This window comes from Pan troglodytes, chromosome 5 (assembly GCF_028858775.2).
Source record: "Pan troglodytes isolate AG18354 chromosome 5, NHGRI_mPanTro3-v2.0_pri, whole genome shotgun sequence".
Taxonomy (NCBI): domain Eukaryota; kingdom Metazoa; phylum Chordata; class Mammalia; order Primates; family Hominidae; genus Pan; species Pan troglodytes.
This window is the reverse complement of record NC_072403.2, coordinates 112,407,991-112,419,533: the sequence shown is the minus strand read 5'-3', so window position 1 is coordinate 112,419,533 and position 11,543 is coordinate 112,407,991.

The window sequence follows — 11,543 nt, the reverse complement described above, 5'->3', positions numbered from 1 at the left end:
TTCAGAGTTCCTACAACATAGCGCACCCTGGTTTAGAGTGGGAAAGACACATCCCTGCCTTGAGAGTGCTGACAGCTGGGAGCCTTCCACCTGCAAAGCACTTCCAGCAACATCTCTCATCTGACTTTGCTGTTGTCCCCGATGTCATAGATAAGAAAACAGAAGCTCAGAGACACCAGGGGAGCGGCAGACTGGAGCCCAGCTCCTTAGAGTCCAGGTACTGTCTCTGTCTGCCACTTTATGCTACTTCAACATAAGGCAGAAAGTGACAAAGTGATCCAGGATTAGGGGGTAGGAATAACCAATTCTTTGGGGTGTGTCACTCACAGGAAAGCCCCAGTGGTTCTTCCAGAGCCTTTGTAAATAGAATGGCCTTGGACTCTCTCATTTCTGCCCTTCACACTGGATAACCAACACTTACTCCCTAATCGTGAAAGGGGGGTTGTTTCCCAGAGTGAGGGTCAGGATCCCCTGGGGACTCTAAGGAAAGTAGTGAAGACTTTAATTTACAGTGGCCAGGCTTGGTGGCTCACATCTGCAGTTCCAGCTGCTTAGTGAGGCTAAGGTAGAAGGTTCACTTGAGCCCAGGAGTTTGACGCTGCAGTGAACTATGATTACATACCACTGTTCAACCTGGGTGACAGAGTGAAAAAAAAAAGACTTTATTAACGAGAAATAATTCCTTTTTTTTTTTTTTTGAGACAGAGTTTTGCTCTTGTTGCCCAGGCTGGAGTGCAGCGACGCGATCTTGGCTTACTGCAACCTCCGCCTCCCGGGTTCAAGAGATTCTCCTGCCTCAGCCTCCCGAGTAGCTGGGATTACAGGCATACACCACCATACCCGGCTAGTTTTATATTTTTAGTAAAGATGGAGTTTCTCCATGCTGGTCAGGAACTCCCGACCTCAGGTGATCCGCCCACTTCAGCCTCCCAAAGTGCTGGGATTACAGGTGTGAGCCACCACACCTGGCAATAAATAATTATTCTACCCTACTTTTAAAAACTTTTGATATAGTATACTCATTTAAATGTGTTTAATTAAAACAATATTGAGTGCCTGTTTAAACGTATAAAGAGGGTACAATGTGTTTTTTCATGCATTCCTTGCTCCTTTGAAGATTTTCCTATGTATCATCCCAGGCTTATCCCTAAGTATTTACATATATGTAGATATGTAAGTGTGGATATAGAGAGAATTTTCTTTGCCCATTTCATGTAGTATTCTGCTGCTTGCTTTTTTCATTTAACAATATAACTTGGAGAGCTTTAACTAGACATATGTTATGCAGTTTAATGTGGCATGGGGTTTATAGTTTGAATGTACCATAATATATAAACCATTCCCTTCCCTACTGGTGGATGTCTAGGTTGTTTCTGTTTCTCACTATTACAAATAGGTCTGTAGTTAAGTCCTTTTACATATACCTGTGTACATGTACAATATCTCTGAAGGATAAATTCCTTAAAAGAAAAAATTGTTGGACCAAAGCATAGATATGCATTTTGAATTTTAAAAAAATACTGTTAAATTAACTCCCACAAAGGCTGAACTGCCTTTTTGTTGACCCTCTCTCTCATTAACTTTCTATTCACAACCTATACTGTGGGCCACTTTTATTCTGTTTTAACTTTTGTTTTGTTTTGTTTTGAGACATGGTATCCCTCTGTCACTCAGCCTATAGTGCAGTAGTGCAATCATGGCTCACTGCAGCCTTGACCTCTTGGGCTCAAGGGTATCCTCTTGCCTCAGCCTCCTGAGTAGGTGCGACTATAGGCACACACCACTATGCCCGGCTAATTTTTACAAAATTATTTTTTGTAGAGATAACGTCTTGCTATGTTGCCTAGGTTGGTCTCAGACTCCTGGGCTCAAGTGATCCTCCTACCTCAGCTTCTCAAAGTCCTGGGATTACAGGTGTAAACCACTGCGCCTGGGCCTATGTTTTAACTTTAATCTTGAAGTCTTCCTTCTCCTGCTTTCTCTCACCACACACTCATTTCACCGAAAACTCTGTTAGATTTACTTTCAAATACATCCAGAATCTAGCCACTTCTCACCACCTACTCTGCTATCACTTGGTTGAAGCCACCATTACCCCTGCACTGGATCCCTGTAGTAGTCTCCTACGCATCTCCTTGCTTCTGTTCTGCCCTCCTTCAAACTACTGTCAACACAGCAGCCAGAGTGACCCTGTTAAAACAAGTCAGATCATTTCATCCCTCAGCTCAAAATCCTGCAGCGTATCCTCACTTCACTTCGTGAAATCCTTATGATGACCTCTAAGGGCCTATGTGATCTGCACCTACATTCTCTTCTCCTACATTCTCCTCCTCCCCATCTGTACTCTGCCATGGACACTGACCTTCTTGCTACTCCATGAATCCTCCAGGCACACCCCACATTATGGTCTTAGCAGTCCTCTCCTTCCTGATATCCACTTGACTAACTCCTTCACCTCCTTCAAGTTGGCTCAAATTTCTCTTTCTCAGTAAAGCCCTTCCAATACCCTTATTCAATACTGCAAACATCCCCCATCAGCATCCTATACTCCTTGCTCTTCTTTTTCTTTTCCCAGAGCATTTACAACCCTTTTACCTGCTATGTAATTAACTTTATTATGTTCGTTGCATACCTCTCCCATTTGAATTTCCATGCCACATGAGTGGGGATCTTTGCTGTTTTGTTCACTGGAAAAAATCTTTCATAAATATCTGTTGAATTGGAGTCGCCATTCCTCTCTCCATTGCAATGGTGAAATAGCTTCAAAAAGCTGTAGTTTTAACACTGAGTCATTCCCTTGTGGATGATGTTGTCCTATTGCTTTTTAAAGATAAGTTTCGAAAAGGAAAAAAAAATACAAAAATTGGACATCATCAAAATTTTAAACTTTTGCTTGTGAAAGACTCTGTAGAGGGGATGAAAAGACAAACTACAGACTGGGAGAAAATATTTGCAAATCACAAATCAAACAAAGAATATATATAATCTCAGAACTCAACTGTAAAAAACCACACACAGGCAATTCAATTAGAAAATGAACAAAAACAAGAACAGACATTTTACCAAAGGGGATACAGAGATGGCAGATAAGTACATGAGAAGATATCTAACACTATTTGCCATTAGGAAGATGTAAACTAACAAACACCACAATGATATCAGACCTATCTGAATGGCTAACATAAAAAAAAATCACATCAAATGCTGGCCAGGCACGGTGACTCACACCTGTAATCCTAGCCCTTAGGGAGGCCAAGGCGGCTGGATTGCTTGAGCCCAGGAGTTTGAGTCCAGCCTGGGTAACCCTGTGACACCCCTTCTCTACAAAAAATACAAAAATTTGTCAAGCATGGTGGTGTGTGCCTGTAGTCCCAGCTACTTGGGAAGCTGAGGTGGGAGGATCACTTGAGATTGGAAAGTCGAGGCTGCAGCATGCCTGGGTGACAGAGAGAGACACGATTTCAAAATAAATAAATAAATAAAATGCTAGTGAGGATGTGGAGAAAACGGATCACTCATACATGGTGGTAAGGATGTAAAGTGGTACAGTCACAAATATAGTTTTACTTTTTCTTTTAAAACCAAAAATGGACTTCCCATACCACCCAGCAGTTGTACTTTCAGGCATCTGTGCCAGAGAAATGCAGACTTATGTTCATACAGAAACTTGTACAGCAATGCTCATAGCAGCTTTATGTATAATATACAAAAACTGGAAACCACCCAAATGCTCTTCAACAGGGTGAATGGTTAAAAAAACTGTAGAACATACATACCGTTGAATACTACTCAGAAATAAAAAGGAATGAACTACTGATACGTGAAACAATATGAACTGATCTCAAGAGGTTGTGCTGAGTGAAAACACCAATCTCGAAAAGTTACATTATATATGATTCCACTTACATAACATTCCTGAAACAAAATTATCAATGGAAAAGAGAGTAGTGGTGTCCAGGGTTTAGAGATGGGGTTGGAGGGAAAGAGAAAGCTGTAGCTATAAAGGGGTAATATAAGGGAGTCTTGTGGTGATGGTGCAATTCTGTATCTTAATTGTAGTGATGGTACACTAAGCTAAGCTACACATGTGATCAGACTGCATAGGTCTATAAGCACACACACACGGATACACACACGCAGGCACACACACATGCACACTCACGAGTACAAATGTAACTGGAGAAACCTGAATGAGCTCTGTTAATTGTACCAATGTCACTTTCTTGGTATGTATACATACTGTAGTTACGCAAGATGTTACTGGGGCAGGCAAGGTAAAGCGTGCACCAGAATTCCCTGTACATTTCTTTGCAATTTCCTGTAAATCCATAATTATTTCCAAATTGGAAAAATAAAGGGCAGGGCGCGATGGCTCACACCTGTAATCCCAGCACTTTGGGAGGCCAAGGCAGGTGGATCATGAGGTCAGGAGATCGAGACCATCCTGGCTAACACGGTAAAACCCTGTCTCTACTAAAAATACAAAAAATTAGCCAGGCGTGGTGGTGGGTGCCTGTAGTCCCAGCTACTCGGGAGGCTGAGGCAGGAGAATGGCGTGAACCCGGGAGTCGGAGCTTGCAGTAAGCCGAGATTGCACCACTGCACTCCAGCCTGGGTGACAGAGCGAGACTCCCTCTCAAAAAAAAAATAAATAAATAAATGTGAAGAAAAAAGTTTCAAGAAGAAATCCAGGCCAGCTTTCAATTGGGATGTTTTCCCCTGGGGTTACTGTCCTTATTTCCAATACATCTAACTTTAACTTCTTTTTATTTGGTCTTTTTCACTTTTCGAGGGAAAGCCCGCAAATACTTACTTGAGTGAACATTATTCTTACGTGGTTCTGGATAAGCTACTCAGCTCTCTGTTCTTCAGCCTTCCCTTTGGAAACTTGGGGGAATATCATCTGTCCCCATCCTCATGGGAATGTAGAGAGTTACAAACTCACAGAAGTTCCAATTAACTCCTTCCATGCTGAAATCATAGAGCAAGTGGGAAGTGAGGTGAGCACTCTCCTCCAATGAGCACCCACCACATTCTGGTCACTGCACAGGCACTTCAAATACACTGTCTCACTGGCCAGGTTTCAGCTCATTCGAAAAAGATGTGAAGGTCCTACATAAACTACAGCATTGCTGACCACTGAAGAACTGATAGCTGATAACATTGCTAAACAGCAAGAGTTCTTACTGGGTTTATACTTTTCAAATTTCCAATTAGTCAAAGCTATAGTAATATTTAAGTTGCTTTTTAAAAATGCACAAGCTAATTCTCTAATGCAATTTTCAAAATAAGCATACTTGGCTCTTTTTAAAGCATTTCCCCCTGAATTTGGTCAATAGATTTTGGAACCATTTTAAACACGTTGACGTCAATCTTTTTGTAAAACTTTCTCCTTGGTGCTTCCCACCTCCATGTGTCCATCTCTTTTTCTTCCTCACAGAAGCATTTCTTTTCCTTCTCTTCTTTCTCTGGGATATGCCCTCACTAAACAAATTTGCTCTGTCACCTGTATTCTTATACTCCCTGGGAATGAAATGTTATTTGTTGGTCACCCATTAAGCACTGAAACTACTGCAAGATTATTTCCAATACATCATGACAAACATTCTTTGAAGTGTGTCACATGAGCCCTGAATCAGCAAGGAGAATAGTATTGCGAGGGCTGTTGCTAGACTATACAGTGCCTTTGTGCAAATTAGAAAAAGATCCCCCTCTGGATGGGACACAGGACTGAGCCAGGGCTGAATTTCAGTCCTTACCTGCATGGATGAGACACAAGATCCAGAAGCTATGGAAGGAGCTCTCAAAAGTAAACTCAGCTCATCATCACTTTTGTACCCAAATCCATCCTTGACTTATAGTGATTCCAAGAGTGATCACTTGACTCATTTGTGACCCAATTTTTTTCTGTGTTAGACTAAAAATCTATAACATACTTAGACATGAGGTTTTACAAACCTGTCCTATACACATTTCTTGTTTATCATCATGACATTTATCATCTTATTTATCATCATGGCAGTGGTGCCAGTACTCATTGGGAGATCAGCAGATCACTCAGCTTTGGGACAAAACAGAGAGTTTTAAGTAAGACGGGGGTACACCAGATATTTTTATCCTTGTTTAGTTTTCCTCTTCCAGTGCAGTGGTCTCTGACTCAACAAAGCCCAACATTCACAACCTGCTGTCAGGGGCCTGATGCATGCATTGTCTTGAGTTGAATAAAAACATTTGACTCTTTCTGTCAATTTGCAGTGGAACACACCTTCCAGATTTTCTACATTATGTGATACCAGCTCTGAATATTTCCTATTCAGTGTTCACCTCTGTCAGCTAGTCTGAAAATTGGAGCCAGAAACACTTGACAAATCACTGGCCGCATTGTGGTTACAGGTGGTGACACATTGCTGCTGCTGCTGCTGCCGCTGCTTATTCATGAAACTGGAGATTAACGTTCCATTTCTGAGATGTAAACTAGGGAAAACCCCATATAAAGCACCAGCATTGAGCAGAATAACAGACAGACAATTTTCAACTGAAATGCCAGTTATTAGAAGTCATGTGGAGTCAGGAGTTGCCATGGAATCCATTTGTTTCTAAACCGGCTCCTCCTGCTGGAATAGTTTCTCATTATCATGTCTTTCTTATGGGGTTGGGGGAGAAAGAAAGTGAGAGTGCCATCTCATATAAAACTATGTTATAATTCTGAAGCACTGAGGCCCTACAATGAACAGAAAATTAAAAGTTTTAAGGAAAGTTAATGTAAAATTGTAATACCCATTTATATTGTTTGGCTTGGAGTAAAACAATCACATTGCCATCAAGATTTCCTTTCTGTGACTTTTGATTATTCAAGGAGAATACACAATGGCTTGTGGTACAAGATTTACCTTCACAAGCTAGTTATCATATCTCCAGGAGTGAAAATAAATATCAAAGCAGATCTAAACTGAGATGGGCTGCACATTTGCAGTGCACTTGTGTTCCCCTGCTTTCTCCTACGTATCATTTTTATTTAGATTCTTAACCAGACGATTATGGCTTTTCCTCCTCTTAGCCAGACCATTATGGCTTTTCCTCCTGTGAAACTGCTGATGAGTCTATCCCCTTGTTTCCTCCAAGTTATTTGTTCAAATCACGAGAAGTGATTGGCTGGCATATGTTAATGCTTGAGTTGTTTCTGTGGTAAAGTCTCCCATGTGTTTATAGGTAAAATACAGAAACAGATTGATCAAATATCAACTTGGGACAACTGAATTTCAAAACACAGAATCCAGAAATTAACCACTGTTTTAACATATGTACAATGTAATTGATTATAATTAGACAGGAGATCTGTTGAATGAAGATACATTAGAATTATATTTGCATATTTATCTTATTCTGTGTTTTCTATGAAAGAATATTAAATGTTTCATGTGAGTAAAAGTGTTGGTAGATGACTCCAGAACCTTGAACCTGTGTTTGTCATTGTCTCGACTTCCCAGTGTTGACCAGTGAGCTCACCCCAGGGATTCAAGAATGGTTCAACTGTATTTAAAACCAGACCCCACCTCAACCTCCTACCCAAGGATTTACCCACCTCAGAGCCAAGAGGGCCCCCACCCTCAAATCATTTGGGTTGACAGTTTCCAGTAGAAAAATGCAAGCAGCACTTAGGCATATGAAAAGATGCCAAACCTCCCTAATAACAGAAAAAAATTAAAAATCAATTTTCATCTAGTAGACTGGGAAAAAAGTTAATAATGTGCTTCATTCGAAGATTGTAGGGAAACAGTCACCCTCACACATTGCTGATGAGAGTGTCAATTGGCAAAACTGTCATGGAGGGCAATTTAGCAATGTTTATCAGGAGTGCAAATCCATGTATCCTTCAATATAGCAACTCCATTTTTGGGAATTTGTCCCGTGGGTGTACTTGTACACAGGTAAATGACATGTGTACAGTTATCCACTGCAGCATTGTTTGTGAAGCAATAATGGGAAACAAACCTAAATGTCCTCAGTGGGTGAAAGGTTAAATAATTTATACTGGTATTTCCTGGAATGCTATACAGATGTTTAGGAAAGAAAGGATGAAGAAGCTTTCTGTATACTGTCATGAAAAGTGAAAAAAAATCAAGGTGCAGAACGGTGTGTGTAATATAAATCTTAATGTTTGCTTGAAACTCCAGAAGAGTAATAAGAAGCTATGTAGTTGTATAGCTGGAGACATAAATTGGTAGCCCAAGATCCACTTGCTTGGTTTGCATAGTGTTTTTAAAATTGGATTTCACTTAATAATCTGGATTTCTAGGTAAGGAAAATAAGTGAAGCAGGCCAGGTGTTAAGATAAGAAATGGTGCTGGTAGTCTAATCGGTCTGGATTTTCCACTCGGTTTTAGGGTGGAGGGACTCTGCAGTGGGAGCCCTGAGGAGATGAACAGCTTCATTCCAGAAATGGAGCTGTGACTCATGGATAGAGATCGTCATCCCAAACCTCTCTCATCTGAAAGGGGCTTAGGAACCACTGCTGGGAAAAGACATGCCCAGCATCCATATCATCCCAGGTGTACCTAGGAGCAGCACTGACTTATCCATTTCACACAATAGTCACAGTGCCTAGGGCCCATGTAGTTTTACGGCCTGAGAAAAATGTTTCACTGTTTATTTCTTTTACCATCAGAAGAAAAAAAAATATGTAAGAATAATGAATATATGATAATGAAACCAATCTGAATTACACTCATCTGTTTACCAATGCAGTTGCAAAATATAATTTTAAAATATTTTCTTATGCAGGATGGAGCCATAAAAACATTACAAAAGTGCTTAAGGATCAACAAAGCTGTGTCATAACGTTGACCCTGCACAAAGGAAGCCCTTGCCACTTGAGGGGAGGCCTAGACCACCCTGGCCCAATGCATCCAGGCAGGGCCCCCTCCTCTAGCGACCACTCCCCCTGCACCAACATCACACACACACACCTTGAACCCTTTATGCCTAAGTGGTCTTGAAAAATGAGGGAACAGGTTTGAGGCCAAAAGGAGAACCAATGCTTGTCTGCTATATTTCCAGTGTGTCCCACCCCTGGTTGACTGAACCAAAGTCTCTGGACTTATTTCCAGCAACATAGCTGAGAACCCTGGAACACTGAAACATTGTGAGAGCACCCTGTGTATTTCCCTGCTCTTCTGAAGCCAAACTCCCCACGGAAGTTTGCCCCGGCTTCCTCTCCCTTTTTTTGACACTAACCACTTTCCTAAGGAGGCAGGAATAAGCCATCTCCAGAGACCCCATCCTTATCACAGAGGACAGCCTCACTCCTGGGCCTCAACTAGACCGCCCTATCATTTTATGCTGTATGTTCAAGATCCCACAATACCAGGGACATCGCTTCGAATATTTTCCCTCCTTACAGTCTTCTACTTCAAAAGCAGGCTGAGAAAAAGCAGACTAAGGCAATGGTTCTTAAAGTGCGGTTCCCTCACCAGCAACATCACCTGGGAACCTGTTAGAAATGCAAATAAACTATTGGGTTCCACCCCAGATCTACTGAATCATAAACTCTGGAAGTGAGGCCCAGCAATCTGTGTTTTAAGCAGCCTTCCAATCAATTCCCATGCACGCTCAAGTTCCAAAACCGCGCTAACAGCAAAGGCGCCCAGATATTCAAGGGCAGATTCCCATGTCTCGGGCCCAGAGGCGGTGAGTCTAGGGTGGGACCCAGGCATGTGCCCCAGGCTTCCGAAGCACCGGGTCTCCGGCCCAGACGAGCACAGTGGTAATTTCCCGGGGTCCTGGGGTTGCGACGCGAAAGCGGGAGCAGCTATTGGAGGCTCACGACTTGGAGACGCAACCACCTCAGCGGGGCGGCGTCCCCAACGGGGTTAAGCTGCGACTGTCACTGAGTCTCGGGGCGGGTCCACGGCCCCTCACTGCGCAGCCCAGGGTGGCGCCGGCAACCCTCGCTCTGAGCTCATCCTTGCTCCCGCTTCCCCGCGTTCGGAGCTGCCTAGTGGCCTGAGGCCCTCCGCTCCCTTACGGAATGCCAATTCCCGATTCGGACAGGGATTTCCTATTCCTAAATCAAGGTGGGGCCTTAGGGTTTATATTTAAAAGCCGCCCTCCTCCCCCACCTCCATGCCAAGTGACCTCGAGTTTGGTCTGAAATTCGGGAACCGATTTAAGAATCAAAGTGTTTTTCAACCCGAGTTTCCAATCCAGTGTTCATCTCCAGAGTTAGAACGCCTCAGTTGAGTGCCTGTATTCAGCGTTGCTGAAATTTATGCACACACAGCGTCCTCCGCTCGATTTCTGGAAAAGAAAAGTGTGAAAGCGCAGGCACCTGGAGCGGCAGGCACCCACCTGCTCCCATCCTCAGAATGCACAGAATCAGACCTCTTTCCAGCTAGCAATTATATTTTAAAATAATTATGTTCTTTAAAGCTTAAAATTTATGTCTGCAAATACAGTGGTGCACAATTCAAGAAGCACTTATTTCCCAGCGGCCGTTCAAGGTTATATATTAGACCACGGTTTCCAATATCTGGAAAATTAACCAGAATATTTAGAGAAACTATATGAAACCCTTACTTGTATTCGCCAATCTCATTTTCCAACTTGGTGCATTTTCTTTCTTTCTTTCTTTCTTTTTTTCCAGTGTGTAACCACTGAAGTGAATTTGGGTGTATTTCACGGGTCAATTTAGGGAGACAACTGAAAAGCAGTACCTAGGAAAAGGGTTTTTTTATATTTATATGCATAAAATATACTTTTCAAAACGTCCTGATCAGACAAGTAATATTTACCATAACTTCTAAATAGCAAATATGACCATATTTTGGGGGGCTCCTTCTACACTTTGTTTAGGGTCAAGGCTACAAGTGACCCTTGTTTCTGCCTCAACATCATAACGACTCGCAGAGATGTAAATGTCTAAATGTGGTAAAAATAAATGAGTCTAGGACAGGATAACGTTAACTAATATACTTGGAACTAGAAAATGTTAATATTTCCTAAGACAATAATATGTCCCTAGATAACTTGTCCTTTTCAGTGACAGAGTGAACATCTGGATGTAACATACTGAGATGTTCGAGTGACCATCTTCAGATTTTGTATCTTGGTTATAAATATATCCTTCATCCTGACCTTGGACATTGAGCAAAATCCATGTCTGTGTGCTTTGTGCAACTGTGCATGTGGGATGTGCGAGCATGCAAAAGTGTATGTGTGCGTCCCTAGCAGTCTGCAAAAAAATAAAGAGAATGGTGGTGGACAGAAATCATTCTAGTTTTGATAAGATGCTCAAACAGCCTGGAGCAAAGAAGAGTCATTAGAGGAGTTTTCGGAAGGCAGGGTGGAGGTCTGTGCCAGAGCAAGGGTCGGGGGCCGAGGCATTGAACCCCGGTTCGGCGGTTTGCACCGGAATTCCAGTATGTGTTCACTCGTTCTTTTACAACCGAAAGTTCACCTTCTGTAGTCTTGATTTTGCCTTTTGCGGGGAGGGGTCAGAAGGCCCTTGAGGCGCCCTCTCCCCCTTCTTTCTGGGTGCGCGCGGC